Below are 20392 nucleotides of genomic sequence, written 5' to 3'. Positions count from 1 at the left end.
CCATTTGCTTAATTTATAATCAAATAGTAAAGTGGCATCACTTAAAACCCAAGAAATTTAAGATTTTAAGTAAGGTGGACATACTATCCGAAATTGTTCATGTGTGAAATGGTAGATATAACTCTTCCTTAAGCTATTATTAGGGTTTTGAAAGTGAAACTATATGACCCCAAAGCAGTATAAAAATAGAGAGGTTATTTTTGTTGTTTGTTTCTCTAATGCATGAGTTTATTGTCAGGATTCATACTAAATTGTCAACATTAAGACATTTTTATATTTGCAGTTCTTGTTATATATTGTGGAGAAATTATAATTTTAAAGAATCTCTTTAATATTCCTATGGCCATGCCATCTGAGTTCTCACCTTGGTGTTCAGATTTTGTGCTTTTTGATTCATTTGTCTCCTGTTCAGATTTTATTATATTTTTCTTACTCCCTGCTTCTTAGTTCACCTTTTACTCATTTGGATTTCTCCTTAGCTTTTTTGTGGTCTCATATTTACCTCTTCTTTTTATTTTTAATATTACTAACTTTCATCTACCTCTAGCTATGTTATTCTAAAAATCGATGAGCACTGGGTGTTATGCTATATGTTGGCAAATTGAACTCCAATAAAAAAATAATAAATAAATACAAAAAGACTAGAAAATAATAAAAAAGTAAGCACTTAATAAAAAAAATCACCATTTTTACTCATCATACTTTATTCTTTTAGTTTTTTACTTTTTCAATCTCTATTTCTGGCCTCAGCCAGAAAGAAGGTGGTTTATATTGCAAAGACTCTCAGGATTTTCCTCCATATCATCACCATGGATTAATTAGTAAAGTGGTTTTAAGTCTAGTATGCATTTATGTTTTCTTCAGGCTTTATTTGTTATCAAAGATGATGTTGAGTATGAGGAATAGGCATTGCCTGTTAGGTATAAGTCTTGAATATTTTCACTGTAAATGAATGCCCTGATAGAGAATATAAAATGTATAGAGTTATCTACAAGGAATTCAGCAATCTCTTTAAATAACAGCTTACTTATTTAAACCCCTATTAAACTAAAAAAGTATGTGAGTATCCTTTGGTGGATTTCTGATTACTGCATGTAATTCTCTCTTCTGAGAGAAAAAGTTATGGATATGAGAAAGAAAGACAGACTATAAGCAGAGAAGTAGCTTGAAATGATAAATTGATTGGATTTGGGGCTCAAGTACATTTATGTTTATTATGGGAAGTGGGACTGGGAAGGGAACTTGTATCTGGATTGAGGTTTCCCAAACTGGAAAAATGAAACTTTTAATTCCAAAGTTAAACTCTTCAACTGTGTGTATTATGTATATGATTAGCATTCATCATATATTTTACTCTTTGCCAATAATTCCACTTTCATGATATTATATGTTACCAGGGAGAATCCTATGAGGCTGGTCTAAGTATTCCTCATTTTACCCTGAAGAAACTGAAATGTATCAAGATTAGTTAACTAGAGTCATATAATTTGTAAGAGGGAGAAGTAGGAACTCAAAACCAGTAAGTCTAATTTACATCTTAACCTATATCAACGTCTACATTTGTATTATTGCAGTTTCCACTACAATAATATTTCTTGCATTGAGTAAGTATATTACTTCCATAGTTTGATATGTAAGAAAAGACTGAAATTTCTGTTTGGGGCACATTAGCCACTAGAGAGTGATCTGAAACTCTTGAAGAAATAGTGAAGACAATGAAGTAATGGAATCATTCAGGTCTAGATACATCAATTGGTGATGAAACCTAGACACACATTTCTTACTGGATTAAAGGTCATATCTTCTATTCAGGCAGTACATTGATATAATGAAAGATTAGAGAGAAATATACTATTTGCTAATTCCTTGTCTCTGAATGATCCATCATCCTTGAGAATGGTTAAGAAGGCCTGTATTGACCTAATCAATTAAAAGAAAAAGTAATGCTAATGCTAATGTATGTATTTTACCCTTTATGTATAAACAATTTTATTTAAAATTCACCCTTGCATAATATTACACTTGAAACCAGTTGTCTTGGAAAGGATCACTTGTTTTTGTCTGTTTGTTTGTTTTGTTTTTTAACTCAGCAAAGTATATAACTGCAAGTGTACAGTTTACAAATTCTACACACAAACTCTTAGATATTTAACACTACCTGCACTACAATAGTCAGTGGAATACTGTGGGAGTGTATTTATTCTTTTTTAATTTTTAAAATCTTTCTCATTGTATCTAAAGTCACTTGTCTGGTAAGTTTCCACTATTGATTCAGAGAAGACAGCATCAGGGTATGTTTTGTCTGGAGCTCTGTTTACTCAAGATTATAAACTTTCATAAGACAGTGAACTTGAATTTTAAATAACAAGAGAAGCTGAAAATTATGTTTAAATTATACATATAAACTACTTGGTTTCTATCACTGGAATATTAACCTAAATAAATATGCAGCAATGATTGTTGCTAGAAATGTACCTGTCATAAAATGGGGGACAACTCCTCTTACATCTGTCATGGAAAAAGACATTTATCAAGCTTCTCACTAACAATCTTGAGGAATACCAGGAAGTGATTTGGGCAGGGTCAAAATGCCATATCAGCAGTGGCAGCCAGTACATGAAACAGAAGTTCAAGACAGAAAAGTGGAACATATCTTGAGAGGTCTTTTTGAAGTAACAATGGTACTTAGTTTAGGAGTAATGATGGAAAGCTCCTCCATGCCTGAAATGTGAAAGATGTGAAAGAGCTCCATTAGGATCATCTCCTTCATTCCCTGCCAACAGAGGATTGTTCCCTATAATATAGTCTACAGCACAATAGAATAATGTTTGAAAAAAAAGGAGGCTAAAATGGCTTCCCCAGCCTATACTGGAGAATCATTGCATATCAGAAGCTCTCAAACTGCTCATTCTGTACTCTATACTCATTAGCAATTTAAAATGATTAATAGATTTAGAGGCTCCAGGTCTAAATAACAAAGGAGGAACTCTCTGAACCAGGGTCATAGCAAAAGTCATTGATTTAATGAAAAAAGCTCAATATGAATGGAATGAATAACAGAAGAGTTCTATACAAGAGAGCCCTTCCCCTAGGTGGATGTGGGGTTCAGACACCTAGAAGAGCTTACCTGAAGTAAGTATTATTTAAGCCACTGTTTGCAAATCTCTGAAGTTGAAACCTTTACCACAGGGTTTTAGATGGAAGAAATGCTTTATTCTCTTGCTTGGGAATTGTCTGTCTGTAATGAAAAGATCTCTTAAAGGCATTAAGAATTGAATAACTAAACGTGGGTCTCATAAAGGGTAATTGCTGTGCCCTGATTGAATGCAGAGTACCCTGAGAACAGTGGGTAGGAAGTTAAATGCAAAAGACAAATTACAAAGAAATGAGCCTAGAAATGACATTCAGGAGTCCAAGATCTAGCTCTAGCCTCAGTTTGCTTTTCTAAGCGTTTGTTTCCATATTAAGTCTCATTCTCCTAACCTTTACTTCATAGTCATTAACTTTATAAACCACAGCATCTGGCAAGCCACATTCTATGCCTAAAAAAAAATAAAATTAAAAAAAAAAAAAGACACATGTTAAGAGGGGGGAGCAGTGGGATGCCTTTATTTACTGAGATCCACAAGTCTCTTGGCTATGAATGTATTTTGTACTTGAGGCTAGGTGCAAATGTGAGCCGGCACAAAATACATAGCCAGATGATGCCAAATTTCCCATCCCCAGTGAGACAAATAGTTGTCAGAAAAAGAAAAGGGCAAAGAGGGCATCATTACAATATCTCTCGGCATTATCTGGTGAATCTCTCTATTCTGCAGGACGAGCTCATAGTAAAGGTTAGATTTACATAGATCTAAAGTACGAAATGGCTGTACTAAAACAGTGAGTGTGCATCTGTGAGTAAATAACAGGCATTCCCATACATTTCATGGTGCTGCTGCTGTTAATTGTTTTCTTCTTGGCATCAAATGACCAGATCTTGCATCCCAGTCTGTTTCTGATTCATTAAGGCAACTCACTTCCCAGCTTTAGTTTCCCCTCCAGAAGTTACATATTACAACTGCTCTATATTTCTCTCTATTAATGAAATTATAAACCATAAAATTCTATATTTAAACATTATATTTGGAATTATTATTAATTTTGCGTTCCTACCCATTTCCAATATTTTTGCTGGCAAAAGACCTACGTTGTTCCTTTCAGGTTTACCAATCTGTTAATCTGCCCATGAATCAACTGTACAGTATTACTTTTTGCTTATGTTGTGCTCAAAACTGTGCTTATCACAGTAGTTTGAACTTTACTTTAAAAGTTCCATTAGGGAGCACCTGGGTGGTTCAGTGGTTGAGCATCTGCCTTTGGCTCAGGGTGTGATCCCGGGTCCTGGGATTGAGTCTCCCATCGGGCTCCTCCCTCTGCCTATGTCTCTGCCTCTGTGTCTCTCATGAATAAATAAATAAAATCTTTAAAATTTTTTTTAAAGTTCCTTTAGTTTGATATTCTCAATAAAAACAATGAGCTACATATTTCCCTGTGTAGTGATTTTTATCATCTTTATGTTTCCTAACTTTGCATTTTATTGGATATATTCATTCTGAAAAATAGAATGAAGCTTCCCTTTAAACTTTTATGATGCCTATGTTTTGAATGTGACTTCTCCCTTAAAAAGGCACTCATTTTGCTCCTGATTTTAGGACTTTTTTGACTATCTCTGTGTGTCATCATTTAATGTATCCTTTTTTTTTTTTCATTTAATGTATCCTTTAAGGCCCAATTAAAATATAATTTTCTTGTGAAGTCTTTTTATTAAGATTTAATTAATTAATCAATTAATTAAGTGCAAATAGGGAGGAGGGGCAGAGGAAGAAAGAATTTTCCTCTATTATTCACCACTGTTCAATTAGAGCATATCTATAATGTATTATAATATTTGTAAATGTATATAGCACATCTATCTTCTGTCATTCTGTAAATTTATAGAAGTAAAGGAACAATACAGCATTAAAGCCTAGGAAATGTATAGCAACATTAGCCTATACTTACCATATATTAAACCCTGATGTTAACAATGAACATACATTGTCTGCTGTGAATTTTAAGAATACTACCATGCCTTGTAGATAAAGAAATTAGACATAAAGCTAAAAGTGATAGAGATAAAAACTTTTTAGGTAAAAAAATTCTCCAAAATTTACACACATCAAATATTGCTTCACCAATAATAACAATTCCATTTGAAATAGTGATCTTTTTGGAGCCAATCTAACACAGAACAATATTTACCACCTTTATCCATGATGCATGTGATATTGGTCCTTTGGGATTTATATTATAAGACAGTTTTCAGTGGATCAATGATATTTACCACTGTAATTATATTAAGGGGAAGGTGAGAAAAAGAAAATAAAAGCCAGGCAAGAGAGAAACATTCTACTTTCAGCTCAGCTTAAAAATGGAAAGCTAATGAGATGGAGAGTAATAAGAAGACTATTGCAGGCAACAGGAATTATAGGGAATAGATTCTGTTTACCAATATCAGAGAAATTTGTAGAGGGCTAGGTTCGAGTGGGAGGGAATTACAGATTTCCATGAAGAAATCTATCACAACTTAAAAAAATATGAAAAAATATAAAAATAAATATGTGGAGCAAATGTACTGAAGATAGTCGATGGAATTGCTAGAGGAAGAGGAAATGGTGATTGTGTGTACAGGCGTAGATGTTGCTGGGCTTTTGTGATCAATATCATGTGGTACATCATTGAACTTGAAAATATGAACCCTGAGAGATTACTGTGGAAGTGCACTGAGTAGTTAAGTTGAGAGACTATAAAGATATGGATTCGAAGTTAAGCAGAGATGGAACTGTGACACAGTGGTGTACACAGACAGATTTGCAGAAGGGGTTGTAATGTGTTTTTAATGTGTTTGTAAAAGCTGTGGAAGTCTTGGCATGCTGCCCAAACCATCAAGGCTTCATGCAAGCAGGTTGGAGGGAAGGCTTGAGACAGACAGTTGGATGAACAGCATGGAGCATGCCATCAGAGGCTGAAGGGAAAATAAAGTTTATTAAAATTTATTAATTAGAGGAATTAATTGGATAGCTGTGATTTTTTTTCTTATGTGGTCAAAAAGGATTGGAAAAAGGACTAAAATTGTGTACAATTTAGTAGCTGCACTTAAACTATAATCATCTTGGAGCTGAACCTAAGACATGAGGAGAAAAATGGCAAAGGCCAAGAGGCATGACACTTACACTGCACGATTAGTGACAGTCATATTTATAGGGTAGTATTTGTAGTATTTAATGATTCTTGTTTTTAAGGACTCTAGTTCAAATCAATCCAGTGAAAGAGACTGGCAAATTATATGGTAGCAGAAGTAAATTAAATGCTATTTCAGTGTAAAATGGCAGCTCTTGAATAGATCTTACTAAAGATATCTGTGCTATGAATTTCTCCAGACCACATTTAGCAGAGACCTAAGTCTCTCAGAGACTTAGCACTCTCAACAAAAAATTTTCCTGCTGTTACTTACTTTTTTGAGTATTCTGAAGAGTTCTCTGACACTTTTATAGTTTAGGTTTCTTAAATAGACTCAGTTTAAGGTCTCTGCTTTCGTCCCTCTTCTTTCATTTTGTGTGGTATTATTTCACTTAATTTCAAATTCCATGTCTGAACAAGACATCTATTTCCATTCTCTTATTTTTTAAATTATTATCAAATAATATCCTTTTCAACTCCTCAGGATGTTCCTTTAATTTCTGTTGTTGATGATAACAACCAGTAACACCTAAGAATTCACGTAAATAACTTATCCATTCAATTTGAAGTTAATATTAAGTAAAATGTTATAGTTTACATGTTTCCCACGTGATTTCAGAAGATAATGCTTATCATCAATCTGTGAAATTGATGTGATCTTAATATAGATTTGGAATGAATCTACTCTTTGCAAGCTAAATATGTGTGGAGATCAGACATTTTACCTGTCAATTCAGTATTATTTCCAAATTCAATAAACAGAAAAATAGTTTTTAAGTTCATATGACATAACAGACACTATGCAACGCTAGTAACTGAACTATAAGATATTTTGGCCCCCAAATGAGGTCTAATGGGGAAGGGTCATTATTTTGGGTCAATATTGCAAAAACGTTGCTAGAGTTAAGTATAGAGGCCATGAAAAGACAAGAAGGGACAACTAATGTAGTCAAGAGGGGAGAAGGTGAGATTTCCTGAAGGCAGACTCATTCAGCAAGAAATGACTGAATAAAAGAGAAATTATTTGCAGAAGGCAGACTCATTCAGCGAGAAATGACTTTGAATAAAAGACAAATTATTTGCAGTCACAGGCACATGTAAGGGTTCTGGAAGTGAAAGAGGGCATCTCTATGCAGGAAATTTCACGTACTGCAGCATAAATGAGAGCAGAGTGCAAGAGAGGAGTTTTGAGACATAAACATGGGAATGGATCACATATTTTGAGCTGTTAGCCAAAACATTGATAGTCAGCATTTTGTCAGTCAGAATTCCATTGCACCATGCCTACCTGTGAGCTACTTGCCAATTTAAAAATTTCCATAGCACATAAAGGAGACTTTTATCCTTACTGGGTACTTGGGAAAATTTATCTACTCACACACTCAGGTTTGATTCATGAACTCTACTCCTTGGGCTCTACTCCTTTTCATATACAGCCCATTTGTGTGCAACAAAGAACATATCACAAGGACCGTTGTAGCTGCCAATACTAGCTATTAATAATAGGCCAGCTTTACATTTCTTTTCTCTATTCTACCCCTCTCCTTTAAGCATACTCCTGTTTATCAAATGCAAATATACTATCTGAGAAAAAAATTACTACAAATGTGGAATCTTGCCTACCTATTTTCATCAGCTGTTGAAAATTCAGAAAGTGGGTCTATGGACAAATTAAGTGACATGAAACTCAGGTGACATTAAATCTGTCTGCCATAAAAAAAATTTATCTTTATAAACAAGGAAGTACTTTCATTTTTTATTTAAAAAATTACAATTAATTGTAACTAACTTCAATTTGATTTTTCAAAGCCTCTACAGACTTTTTGTAAGGATGTTGTCAACAGAAGATAGTCAAACCACTAGGTAGCATGCTGAGATGATCTCCTGACAACTTCTCACCTTTGTTCTCATTGTTTGTTCTTAGCCAAATACCAATGGTGAGTTGGGACTCTGATTTTTTGAATATCATATATATTTCATTAATGTTGAACCTCTTGGCAGAGAGCAGTTGTATATAGGCAGAGTATAGATGGAAAACTTTAAACAAGGTGTATTTAAATTTGTTTTCATTTTAAAAGTTTGCTTGTCCCAAAATAAATTTTATCTCTCTCTCACTAAAAATTGTATTCATTTCCTTTTGTTTATAAAGTTCCTTTTGTCTACTTTATAAAGTTTACCTGGGGCACATGAGTGGCTCAGTCAGTTAAGCAACTGAGTTTGGCTCAGGTCATGATCTCAGGATCTTGGAATCGAGCCCTGTGTTGGGCTCTATATTCAGTTTGTCCCTGTCCCTCTCCCTCTGCCCCTCACACTGCTCATGTTTTCTCTCTCACTTGCAAATAAATAAATGAAATCTTAAAATGAATTAATGAATGAATTCAAATTCCTTAGTTCATCTTGAAAGCCCATCATATTCTTAACAAACAGAATTATTAAACAATCTTCTAAAAAAAAAACAATCTTCTACTCATTAATATTTTATGCATGTGATTGTTCTTTACTTGAAAGAGAAGATATTTTTCCATACTTCCCATATGCCAAATGCTAGTCATATACTGTAACTTCTAAGGAGAGCTCTAGTTATGCCTTTTCCCCCATAACTCCACTCACAATAAAAAAAAAAAATACTCAGGTGCATGTATTTAACATTGTGCAGGGTAAATATTTAATTGGGAGCAGCAATAAGCAAATTACAATTGGAATTGAACTAGGGCAAACGTCTATATTGATTGAACTTTTCTTTAGGTTTCCTTCCACATCTTTTGAGAGATGCCCAGCCATTGAAAGGGCAAATAAAAGCAGAGTGCAATCTAGGAAAGGGGATATTGCAGGGGTAAGTCAGTCTATATTGGTTGTAGGGTTGTATATATTTTAAGTCCCATCTCAGCTCTTGGTAGTTATTTGACCATGAGCAAGCCTCTCTAATTCTCTGTCCTCTCTAAGCATTAGTTTCACATGATAAAATTATATTTATACTTTGGCCAGTATTTAAAAAGTCCATTACACTACTATGTGCCAGAAAGTATTATAGGGGATTAGCAATAAAATCTCCTTCAATGCTTGCAACGACTTAGTGAGGTGGGCACTAAAACTGCCTTCATTTGACACATCTGGCAAATGAGTGGGATGAACTAGTGTTACCTATTCATATGAAATATCAAAGAAAGCCTTGTGCTTCCTGGGAGAAGGAGAAACCAATCATTATAAGATTTTACTTTGAATGGCTTTAATACAACTTAATAACTTATATAGATCAGAAATATAAACCTACTAAAAGCTCAGAGAATTTTCATTTATCATTATTCATTCAAGAAATACTATGTGAAACTAATATTGAGGAAAAATAATCTGTGGAACATTCATCCTATTTAATTGTAGGCTTTCACTAAGTATCTTTATAGCTAGTTTTATAAATAAACCCTATAAATTAAAAAATGTGAATATTTTTGTCATGCTTACTTGGAAAGGACATGGGTATATTCATGCAGGGTACAAAGAACAGGATAAGGAAAGGAAAGAAGAGTGAAAAGGTTTATGAAGATCAAGAAGGAAAAAAAAACAGAAAAATGAGTTAACACTGTTAGGAAAGTCTGGAGTCAAGTTAATAGTGTGAGGAGTTAAATAACAGAAAGAACCATTTAATATCAAAGAAGAGACCAAAATTGAATAGAGAAATGGCAGAATGAGAGCAAGGAAAGTCAAAGACTCTCCTCCTATTGAGCACTGATGAGAATTCCTTCAATGAAAGTGTGACCCGAAAGGAATTGATATTTTTAGTTTAATGGTTATGTGAAAAGAATGCTGCTGATAGTTATTTAGTAAAGGCCACTCAATATTTAATTTTAAAGTCTTTTTTATATCTTTTGAACCTAGAATTTTTTAGGTAATATAGTTGTGGGGATGCCTGGGTGGCTCAATGGTTTAGTGCCTGCCTTTGGCCCAGGGCGTGATCCTGGAGTCCCGGGATCGAGTCTCACACTGGGCTCCCTGCATGGAGCCTGCTTCTCCCTCTGCCTGTGTCTCTGCCTCTCTCTCTCTCTCTCTCTCTCTGTGTCTCTCACAAATAAATAAATAAAATCTTTTTAAAAAAAGAGAGAAATATAATTGTGATGACATTGTGATGTATATTTAGATTATAGAATGAGGTGTTTTGTGAATCTTAACTATGGTAATTAAAGGTGCGTATTTAACATCAACTGCCAACTTCTCTTAAGCCAATTCTTACTTGCAAATATAATCATTCATGCCTTTTTTCTCAGATATTTTGGATTCAAACAATTTTAGAGGTCATGTAAAGCAGCTCTTGGGTATAAATGAAGCTACAGTAACTGTGAAAAACCAAATCCTACTGGTCCTTTTTCCCCATCTTTATGAGGGCCTCAGAGTTTGTCTTCCATATATGTAGAATCATATTATGTCTTGCAGGACACAGCTGTTGCTTCACTATCTTCATCTTTGGACCCACTGTAAATTGCCAATCTTCCTGTTACCCTTGCCCCTTGTTACAGCATAGGCATGAAATCTTTAAATGCCAAAGTTCAGCTCTGTTCTATTATGATAGATGAAAATACCTCTCTCACAATTTCTTTTATATCAGTTAGATGGCTAATTAGAAGCACAGATTGCACCACAATGAATATTTCAGTTTTAGAAAACTGTTATGTTGATTTTTGTTTTCATTCTATTTCTGTTTCTCCAATCCCACCTCCCTGCTTTTTTTGTCAGATGGTTTTCTGAAAGAGTAAATGTGAGTGCAGTGGGTATTAGAATAAGATACAGATGCTCCTGAGAGCCATCAAGCTATTTTTAGCTTCACTCTTGAGGAAAGACCTTTATTCCTTGGTCAAGATTATTGAGATTTGTTCCTTCTTCCCTTAGGTTAAATTTATTTTCAGGAAACCAATTCAGACTGCATGAAAATAAATTTTTTTTGCCAGTTTGCTAGCCAACTACAGTAGAGATTCAAGCTGAGATCTCTTTGAAAGGAAGTAATAATAGTAATAATAATAATAAAATAATTTAACCAAGTGCTTTATCTGTGGCAAACAGTGGTTGAAAAATATCTATGAACTTAAAATTTTTAGAGAAAGAAAAATATATTTCATGTTTTTATGTTTTATGTAGAATGTTTTTCCCATATCTCAAGCTCTTTAAATTTGGCTAGTTTACCCATATCCTACATAAATGCCAAGTAGAAAACACCTGTTTAGGAAATTACCCTGGACTGTTCTCCATTTTCATCCAACCTACTTCTGTGATTCTGCTCTCCTTCCCTCTCAGATTTTGGATCTATATCCTGCCCTTAAAAACCTTTCAATTTTACAAATAATTTTACTCTTCCATGTTTGACTGAATGGATTTCACTTTTCTTTTTTTTATATAAATTTATTTTTTTTAAATACACAATTTATTTAATAAATTAATGTCATTCAAAATACAGTGCCAGAACATTATGCAGTTGAACATGCTAGTAATGTTTGTCATGAAGCACCTGTGCTCATGTTAGATTGGCGGCGCCCTGCTACTGCTAGTGGTTCCTGGGATTAATGCCAGAGCAGCACTAGTTATCTGCTCTTCTGCACGGCTCGTACAGATAATTCCTGAACAGTTCACTTTCTAATCCTAACCTCCCCACCCCTGACACACACACAACAGGTTAAAAAAAAAAAAAAAAAAAAAAAAAGAACAAAACAAAACAAAACACACTCTGACAGCTAATGGTATCTATACACAATCACTCTACAGTAATGCTTGTTATTAAATTAAGATGTAATGACCTGGGATCCCTGGGTGGCGCAGCGGTTTGGCGCCTGCCTTTGGCCCAAGGTGCGATCCTGGAGACCCGGGATCGAATCCCACGTCGGGCTCCCGGTGCATGGAGCCTGCTTCTCCCTCTGTCTATGTCTCTGCCTCTCTCTCTCTCTCTGTGACTATCATAAATAAATAAATTAAAAAAAAAAAAAAGATGTAATGACCTGGTTAACCCACTCTAAATCTTTAAGATGGAGAAATATAACAGCAGCAGGTAGTTATATGCATGAGCCAATGTTAAGGTAATACAGAAAGTGGAGGCATTTGCTGATTAAAGCTCCACACAGACCCGCACAACGAGGGACTAGCAATTCTTATTGCAAGTCCAGCAACTTAAGTCCACACCTGGTAAATGACCAGCTGATTGGAAGACCTGTATTCTAGATAGACAAGTATAAATAAATTTATTTTTTATTGGTGTTCAGTTTGCCAACATATAGGATTTCACTTTTCCACCTGGATTTTGGCATTACTTAGTCATTTGATTTGATATTTCCTAAATTTTATGGAAGGAAAAACAAATAATGATAACTTCTCCTTCTTTCACTCCATTTTTTTTTAAGATTTTATTTATTTATTCATGAAAGACACAGAAGAGAGAGGCAGAGACACAGGCAGAGAGAAGCAGGCTCCATACAGGGAGCCTGATATGGGACTCAATACCGGCACTCCAGGATTATGCCCTGGGCCAAAGGCAGGCACTAAACCACCCAGCCACCCAGGGATTTCCTCATCCTTTCATTCCTGATTCCTCAACTTCATTCCCAGTGGAGAAAGAGGGTAAGAAAAGTGATTTGCATAACAATAGAATCCTCATTTAATGAGCAATAAAGCTGAATTCTAGAATGGTTCTTTGATTTCTCCAGTGATTAGATAGCAAACTCCAAGAAGATAAAACCATTGTCACTAAACTTTGCATCCTCTAATGATTCAAAAGAGTGTATTCAGAAATGATATAATTAACCAGATTTGGTTGAATTGAAAGGGACATAAATTATTAGTGGTGAAACTATACACACACACACACACACACACACACACACACACAAACACATACACAGAGCCAAATGGAGAGTATCTATTACTTCTTTCAGTAAACTAGCTGCAAAGGAAAGTAAATATAACTTAAGTTCACCCAATTTTATCTTCCCATCTGGGATTTAACTTTTGAATGAATGTCACAAAATGCAAGCTCTGTTAAAGGTTTTTGGAAGAGACTAGAGTGTAGTCTAGAAATAATAGCAAAATGGATGTTGTACTGTTGGAGTCCAATGGCAGAGTACAAGATCCCAGGGGCTATGGTTCCTGAGGCAGGCATGGGCTATAAAAGTGTAGTGGTGAGAATGAGAGGAGCTGTGATAAACAAATATTTCTCTCATTTGGATTTGGCTCTGCTTTGTTTCCTGCCTAATAACCAAATTTGTACTATCACATGTACTATCAGGTGACCTATATACTATCCTTCCAATTCATTTTCTGCTTAATTTATACAAAAGTATTTTTTTTTAAGATTTTATTTATTTCTTCATGAGAGACAGAGAGAGAGAGAGAGAGAGGGGCAGAGACACAGGCAGAGGGAGAAGCAGGCTCCACACAGGGAGCCTGATGTGGGACTTGATCCCGGGTCTCCAGGATCACGCCCTGGGCTGAAAGCAAGCGCCAAACCGCTAAGCCACCCAGGCTGCCCTATACAAAAGTATTTAATGTTATTTTTGACACAGCAACTGAATTTATATCAAAAATGGGGTACAGAAAATGAGGGTAAGGAAGATTTAGAATTTGTTAACTGGACTAATTTGAGCATGAATCAGTTAAAATTTTCTTAGAGCAGAGGAGAAAATGTGACAGTCCATGATATGTAATGATGGATATCTAATTTAGTTGTCACCTCTACTTAGCTGTCCTAAAATGTCTGATGAAAGTATGGCTTTCGGATGTAAGTTGCCTCTGAGCATGTAAGTAAAGGGCATGAGAAGTTGAAAAAAATAGGTAATAGAATCTAGCTTTTATTAACACTGAAAAAGTTAAGGAAAATGACATGTAACAGGACTCTAAATTCTTGCATACCACAAACTGAAACCCAAGGATATTCATTAATTTCCAAGAAGAAATTCTTACCTGGTTATTATGCTGAAAATATATTTAATGCTGCCAAATTCCAAATTTTAATGTCTGCTAGATTCATAAACTTAACAGATATCTTATATAAATAATATTTCATTTATCCTAAATTGAACCCTGAGAATTATGATGAAAATAAAGTTTCCAAGGAACTTCAGTTCTCAGACTTTCTAACCAGTATGAGCATCCATTATTGAATGGAACAGTACCTTCTTTCTTGTCACATCAAGTTTTTATTTCCTTGCTTAAAGAGGCTATAACTTCTTTACCTTAGCAAGTTTCTTACCAAAAAAAGAAAAGAAAGAAAGAAAGAAAGAAAGAAAGAAAGAAAGAAAGAAGAAAGAAAGAAAGAAAGAAAGAAAGAAAGAAAGAAAGAAAGAAAGAAAGGGAGAGAGAAAGAAAGGGAGAGAGAAAGACAAAGAGCAAGCACATTTTTCTCATATTCTAGTCTTCAAGTCCTCTTTTCTCCTGAATTAGTTGGGACTCAGCATGCAATATTTCAAATTACAAAGTCAAACTTTTGAAGAGAATTTCTATACACTAAAATAATTGCAGGCCGTTTCTAACTTGCATCTGCAGATAGCTGGAAAATATTTAGTAATGGATATTGAGTGAATTTTCCCTAGGAATATAAGAACTTAATTTTAGATCAAGAGAATTCACTGTTATGTTCTGGTAATAGTTCTAACTGTAGATCTTCCTGAACTTATAATGGGGTTGCATCCTGATAAGCCCATCATAAGTTGAAAATACAGAAAATCAAAAATATATTTAATATACCTAACCTACTGAACATCATAGTTTAGCTTAGCCTACTTTAAGCATGCTGAGGATGCTTACATTAGCCTATAGTTGGGCAAATCATCTAACAATGGCTATTTTATAATTAAAAAAGTATTGAATATCTTATATAGTTGAATACTGCACTGAAACTGAAAAAAAAACAGAATGGTTGTAAGTGTATGGGTTGTTTACCCTCATGATTGGGTAACGGACATGTAGCTACAGCTCACTGCCGCTGCCCAGCATCATGAGAGAAGATTATACTATGTATTGCTAGCCTGGAAAAATATTAAAATTAAAAATTTAAAGGACAGTTTTTACTGAGTACATCTTACTTTTACACCATCATAAAATTGAGAAATTATGTCAAATCATCATTAAGTCGGAGATTATCTGTATTTGTTGAGGTGGCCAATTATTAAGCATCTGCCTTCAGCTCAGGTCATGATCTCAGGGTCTTGGGATCAAGCCTTGTGTTGGGCTCCCTGCTCAGTGGGAAGCCTGCTTCTCTCTTCCTCTGCTCCTCCCCCCTTAGTCTCTTCTGATAAATAAATAAAATATTAAAACAAAAAACAAACAACAATAATAACTATGTTTTAATTTTACATCTGGAGTGTCTCTCCCTCCCCTTCCTTCTCCCTGCCCCCAACTTTCCTACTAAGGATAATGCAGGAGCTACCAAATTTTTCAGGAGAAGTTAATAATCTAGTAATGTTGGACAATAATATTAGAGATTGTTATTTCTGAGATTTGGGGAAGAGTTGGGATAGATATTATTAGAAACTAGGATAGCATCTTAGCTTGATCAATTTTACAGTAATTTTAATATTCTCTTCCCACCACTCCTAGCTCCCAGGGACTTTCCTCCCTAGATAGATAAACAGAGGAAAGGCCATGTTTTCTTACATGTCCCAGAATGTTAAAAGGCTTGCCAACTTCTTCTTTCTCTTAAAACTGCAGGACAGTAGCTTATACCTCTATCAATTAGGATTCAATCAAGAAATAGAACCAGTAGGAGATACATATTAGGGTATTTATTGCAAGACATTGGCTTACACACTTGTGAGGGCTGGCAAGGCAAATCTGAAATCAGTTGGGCAGACTGAAATGAAGCTGCTATCTATGAATGGAATTCCTTCTTTGGGTTAGTTCCCATTCTTAAGGTCTTTTTAACTGATTTGAACCAGGCCTACCCAGATTATGTAGGATAATCTCCCTTACTTAAAGTCAATTGAATATGGACTTTAATCACATCTACAAAACACCTTTCACAGCTATACCTAGATTAGCATTTTATTGAGTAACTAGAGACTGCAGCTTAACCAAGTTAACAAATAATTCTGACTCCCACAATCCCAAAGTTAAATCTTGGCAACAAATATTGTTACTCCACAATTCCTTATACAGAGATTTTTATTGTCAACATCATTTGAAAGGGTTTTGATTGATAAAAATTGAGAGTATGGCTTTTTTCATGCTATATCTTGCCTGTTGGGTCTACATTTTGTAATAACTGAATCAGAGCATATGAATGCATTTTCAAGTAGAGTAGAATATCTAGATCAGATAGTAAGCCTACAAAGGTTTATATAACAGTCTCTGAGTCATTTCTTAGATAGAAGAACCAGATAATTTCATGGCATTGGTTTATATAACTTCCTATAATTTCACGTGTGAAAAAAATTGTCTGTTATAGAAATTCACTGGAGTTATTTAAGCTTATAAAGCAGTCGCTTCAGGGTTTCTGAGTTTTGCTTCACCTTTGCTCTCACCGTAAAGGAAACCAAGAACTTACATTTAAAAATGCATGGCTTTCTGCATTACAGGTTTTATGTTGTGTGACTTACCCAAGTAATGATATTCTATTAACTTCTAAAGATTTCTTAACACTAATTTCTTTGTAAATTAAGTAATAATCATTTACACTGAAAGTGACTTCTCCTATTCTTTCCCTACCTAGCTGTTAAAAATGTGGCACTAGAATATAGCAATGCTAAGGTATTCAATCTGCACCATGTTAGTGAAGCTTGGAAGCTTCATTAAAAAGTTGATGTTCTCAACGTCTCTAACCATGGCTTTTAACAAGGAAGCGATTCCTGGGCTATATTTTGTTAAAGATATTATCGCTATGTTCCTTGTTAACATCAATGTCTAAATATTCTGTCTGCAGAAAGTTGATGATCAGAGAGAAAGGTGAAAGAACCTGAAAATATTTTTACAATCCATTGATGTGCTTCTATCTCCACAATCACTTTTTTCCAAAACAGTGGTCTCTCTGCCGAACGACTGTCTTTTAACTCTTCTCCTGTCATCCAATAAAATGTAAATATGATCATGTGATTACTTTCCAAAAGCCTTACAATATCTTTCGAGGTCTTTGAATAGGTGTCAATGTCACTAACTTACACTTTAAAGACTTGTATGATTTGGCTTCTTTTTCCCTCTATGGCTTTATCCTGACAATTGCCATCAATATTCAAGCTAATTTGACTTTGTTTCAGTGCTACACTTTCTTTATAGTAGAGATTCATGTGCACAACATAAATACCTCAGAGACAACCATCCAAGGTTACAATTTTTGCAATTATATCACATTCATACATATCTTATTGAATAGATGTTTTAAATTTCATCTTATTTAGTGGACTTCAGGTACTGACTGAATTAAGCATATGCTTCAGTTTATGACCTACATCTTCATTAGTTCTTCAAGGCCTTCCTTCTCTTGCTTTATTCCTTCTTCCATTTTTAATCAAAACTACCCCAATATGGGATACCTGGATGGCTCCGTGGTAGAGCATCTACTTTCAGCTCAGGGTGTGGTCCTGGAGTCCTGAAATTGAGGCCCACATTGGGCTCCCTGTGGGGAGTTGCTTCTCCCTCTGCCTCTCTCTGTGTGTCTCTTATGAATAAATAAATAAAAATCTTAAAAAAAAACCTATCCCAATATGCTGATATGCATCTTGAATCTATATTTATCTACTTATCTATATTTATCCTTAATCTTTTTTCTTTTTTTTCTTAATTTGTTTTTCCCATGCATATATTTTTGAATTTCATAATTATGTCATGCTTTAAGATAATTATCATCTCTGCTCTGTTTGTAATGAAGGGTTGAATAAGTCCAGTTGTTTGGATTGTAGTAAACCTAACTTAATTTAACTGCTGAAATCTGGGTGTGTCAACAAGGAGAGAATAGAGTAGCTTCTCTGGGCATTGATTTTCTCTTCCTGCTACAATCTACAATATATTTGGTGTATGTATTTTTATACATTAAAAAGTAAATAATCTGCATTGATAAAATGGAACTCATATGAGTCTGATCATAGATATGTAATGTTTAGAACTGTTCATTACATCTGCCTTCTTCAAGAGCATTCTTCTACTTTCCATCTACCTGATATTATGGATTCACTACTACTTCCCTCTCATTTTTTTCACTTGATTAATACCTTACGTATCCTTTACACTTCAGCTCGAACACTTCCTTTGAGGTCCAGACCAAGTAATATCTCTTGTATACATTATATTTGCTCTAATTTTCCTTTATCTTTATTTTCATATAGTAATTAAGTATATCTATCTATCTATCATCTATCTATCTATCTATCTATCTATCTATCTATCTATCTATCATCTATCTATCTATCTATCTATCTATCTATCTATCTATCTATTATCATCTCTGTTTCCAATTTAGAATGTAAGTTCCAGGGATGCCTGAGTGGCTCAGCAGTTGAGCATCTGCCTTTGGCTCAGCTCATTATCCTGGGGTCCTGGGATCGAGTCCTTCATTGGGCTCCCCATGAAGAGACTGCCTTTCCCTCTGCCTATGTTTTTACCTCTCTCTCTGTGTCTCTCATGAATAAATAAATAAAATCTTTAAAAAATATATGGCTTATTGTATTTCTACCCTTAAAGATCAGTGGTCTTACTAGTCTCAAGTATGTGCTCAATAAATATATGTTGAATAAATCAGTGAGAAAGGCATGATTTTATGGGAAGCAAGAGTCATTGTTAACTTTTTTAAAGAAAATACCAGCCTAAAAATAAAAAAGATTGATATAATGCTATAGCAATATCTTCTTCTGAAGCACTTGATTATTTAAAACCAAAATTGGAGAAAAATGGAAGTTGGAAAGATCAGTCTACTACTTTCCAGAAATATATGCATAAACACAGGGCTATTCTAAATTGGATTTTGTATAAACAATGTTGTTTGGCATGTCTAATCACCTCTGGGATTAGAGCAGTCAGGGGATAGATGGAGTCTTGATACCAGTCAATCTCACAATGAATAAAGTGGATCTATCTAGAGATCCATCCCATAGTTATTTTCTTTGTCCTAGAATGTAGAGTGGGATAGATATACCTATTAACATGTAGAATCTTCAATTGATTCCCTAATATATCAGTGGAATTCCATGGTAGAAAGGATCCTTGGAATTGTCATTGCTGTATATCTTATATCTCATCTCAGCCAAATAGTAGTTAGAGGCAATAATGCATCTCTGGGGGAACTGCAGGAAATACTTCTATCATCAGTGTTAAAGCTGCATTGGTGGTGATTCTCCATATAAATCACTTTTGGAGCTAGTGAGAAAGTAAAATAAGACTTATAAAATAACTAGATTATTATGAATTTATTCAAATTGTGACACTAGTATAACTACTATTCTATATTGATATCAACAAAATATTGAGATGTAAGCTATTGATCCAAGAAATTTTTCAATGCAATCAATAAAGACATAAAAAGCAGCTCATTTTTATTTCTCAAGGAAAACAGTATATCATGACCATGTTAACTCAGGATTATGCCAATTCTTATGTATTCTATCATGATATAGTCTGCAAGAAACTTGATCATTTCAATATCCCCCAGAATATTACCTCTGTCCAAAATATTGATGCTATTGTGCTAGTTGAACCTGGTGAGCAGGGCATAGAAAATATCCTAGGTATCTGAGACATAAGAGCACCAGAAATTATGAAGAAGTTCAAGAGTTTGCCACATCTTTGAAAATTCTAGAAGTCCAGTTTTCTGGGCATGTCAGGGGATCTCTTTTAAAGTGAAAAACAAACAAAGAAATGAAAAACAAGTCATTGTTCTTTGATTCACTTATTGAGTTGAGAATACTTGATGAGTTTTTTTGGATGTTAAAAGCAAAAAAGAAAGAAAGAGAAAGGAGAAAGAAGAAAGAAAGAAAGAAAGAAAGAAAGAAAGAAAGAAAGAAAGAAAGAAAGAAAGAAAGAAAGAAGAAAGAAAGAAAGAAAGAAAGAAAGAAAGAAAGAAAGAAAGAAAGAAAGAAAATGATTGATTCTGTATTCCATTTACCAGATAACCTACAATGCTGCCAATTTCAGCAGTCCCCAGACCAAGAAAGGGTTCTGCATCACATCCAACTCTGTCGAA

The sequence above is a fragment of the Canis lupus genome, chromosome 21, assembly GCF_011100685.1.
Source record: "Canis lupus familiaris isolate Mischka breed German Shepherd chromosome 21, alternate assembly UU_Cfam_GSD_1.0, whole genome shotgun sequence".
Lineage (NCBI taxonomy): Eukaryota > Metazoa > Chordata > Mammalia > Carnivora > Canidae > Canis > Canis lupus.
Note: the sequence above shows the minus strand (reverse complement) of the source record.